This window comes from Tachysurus fulvidraco, chromosome 5 (genome assembly GCF_022655615.1).
Source record: "Tachysurus fulvidraco isolate hzauxx_2018 chromosome 5, HZAU_PFXX_2.0, whole genome shotgun sequence".
In the NCBI taxonomy this organism is placed as follows: Eukaryota; Metazoa; Chordata; class Actinopteri; order Siluriformes; family Bagridae; genus Tachysurus; species Tachysurus fulvidraco.
The window spans coordinates 3,499,019-3,501,518 of record NC_062522.1 but is presented as its reverse complement, the minus strand read 5'-3'; the positions used below and the strand labels follow the sequence as shown (position 1 = coordinate 3,501,518).

Here is a 2,500-nt window from a genome sequence, read left to right as displayed (position 1 = left end):
AAAATGAATATTTCATTATTTTGATGAATGGATATAAAAATTCTACTACTACTACTACTACTAATAATAATGAGGAATATGTAAAGGGTATATATATATATATATATATATATATATAAATATTATATTTATATATAATATATATATATATATTACCAGCAGTACATTTATTTTTATTTTATTTAATTAAATTGTATATCATTAAACTAAAGAACATTTCTTTAAGATTTTGGATTTTCTTTAAGACTTGTAGATTTATAACGTGGACAATCTTCAGAATCACGCATGTAATTCATCCTAAAAACTTTTCTGGACAAAACACTGACCTATTTCATAATTCATTTTTAAAACAGTGAAATAAAAAAATGAAAACATTAAACACAGTATGTTTTATTCCAGGATGTGAACGCTAACTGCAGAATCTTCAGGTGATAATAGTTTCGATAATTTCCAGTCTGGACTTTATACGTGCGGAAACGTTTAACGTGTATAAGCTTTATTTGTTTGAGCTCTTGAAATGTCACACAGTTTCACAAACACACACACGAGTCACAGGGAGCACTTCAACATTTAGAGGAGCATCTGCTACTGACACACACACTCATTCTTACTTGCACACTTACAGACACACACTTGCTCTCTCTCACATTGCTTGTCCTGAAGACTTTCCTGCCAAGATAAACGTGAACAGTTACAACCCACTGACACTGGAGACTCCTTCAAGAACGCTTGATAAACATCACTGATGACATAAGACATTTTTCCTTTAATCTATTTACATATAGCCTCTTGATTATGTGGCGCGTCTGACGAGTAAATTTATCTGGTATGTTACTATAGAAACAATAAAGTATAAATCCGTCGTTCGTGTGTTCCTAATACAAATGCTAATACAGTTAACATCTTAAAGATGGCACACTTTGATACAGCTACGGTCGTGAAAACAGAGCTAAATAAAACGTTCAGTGACAACGTAACAGGAAATGTCATTAAATTAATAGTGCTGTCTCACTCTCGCTTTCCTGTCAGCAGCTCAAACTGTATTGTAACTAACAAAAAAAATTCGAGTAGCTCAAATGTTATTATATTTTCCTATTTAGATTTTTTTTAATATTCGAGACAAGGTGATCTGTCAATCATAAAAGAAGGCGGAGCTAAACACAAAACAAGACATTCAAATAACAGCTTACTAGAACATCCCAGAAATAGTAATTTAGGGTTGAGTATGTGAATGTAAACAGACCCTTGGGTCTGACTCACATACAAACACATTTATTTCTATATCCGACGTTTAAGTCAGAAGTTTTTGTAAACTTCCATTTAAGCAAAGAGCTATTTCACCTTTTAGCTCTCTCAATCATTTTCAGCTTTCTTGTCCTTTTATGGAGTTTTGTGGGCGTGGCTAAATGTAAAAACGCGATTAAACTGATTGGTGTTTATTAACACGCACACATTATGAAATACAACCAGATTTACAAGAATTGCCTTGATTATGCCATGATTTATTTTTTTGTTGAGTTATTTGGTGAAACTACTTACACACAAAATATTTATACAAAGAATTTATCATCAAAGTTAAGTATATTTATAAAGTCTACAACCGCAACATTCAATGGCTTTTGGAATCAGGAGCTGATTTTGTAGACATGTTTACACGTGTAAGGACGACGTGAACCTCAACCACCTCTAACTACTTACAGTGGCACTTATGTTCCCCCCACACAAGGGAAATCCGCCATGATGGTGGATCAATAACCACGCCCACTTCCACAGAAGGGGCGTGACTTCGCGCGCATTCCTGTTGCTGGAATTATTTACAAACGACTTCCTTTATTTTGCAGCTGCTTCTTTGGTGTCAGTAAATAAATGAAAACATTACAGAAGTCACTTTCTAACGAGTTTGAGTGCAAAAAAACAAAAACAAAAAACCGACGACGAGTTTTTTTAACCTTGATGTTAAACCGTAAAAAACAATAAAGTTACAGGATTAAAAAACAGGAATCTAGCTAGAACCTAATCTATTGACATTTACTAAGTTATAAGCGAGTTATTTTTGTGATTTCTAATCCATTTAAATTAATAATATTGGGTGTAAAAAGCGTGACAGAGCGTGGCGCCATCTTGAACTTTGGGTTGCCAGATCGGTACCAACCCCTCTTTATGCGTTAGATTTTGATGAGCTTTAACAAACACGTTTGTCTAACCCACGAGATTAAAAACGAATCGGATCAACGAAGTAAATGTCCTGCGATTTCACGTAGGACCCAAAGCAACACTGACTAGTGGATTTCATGTAACATGCTAAATGAACTGCTAACGTGGGATTTGGTACGGCCTTGGCGCCAAACTCGAGCCTCCCCTCGCTAACGACGGCTACATCCTGGATAAAGAGTGAAATATATCCACGTTCACTAACCTGACACACGGGATCGTTATTATTTTATAAAGTAATGCTTCTCGGCATGTTTTTGCAGCAGATCTGTGTACACATAATGCCCCA

The 2,500-nt window shown here is 34.9% G+C and overlaps 1 protein-coding gene across 1 annotated transcript in view; it reads right to left on the bottom strand.

Annotated features, from left to right (window-relative positions):
• jade3 (jade family PHD finger 3) overlaps window positions 1-2,500 on the bottom strand; it is a 14,814-nt gene that overhangs the window by 11,951 nt on the left and 363 nt on the right. The window lies entirely within an intron of this gene.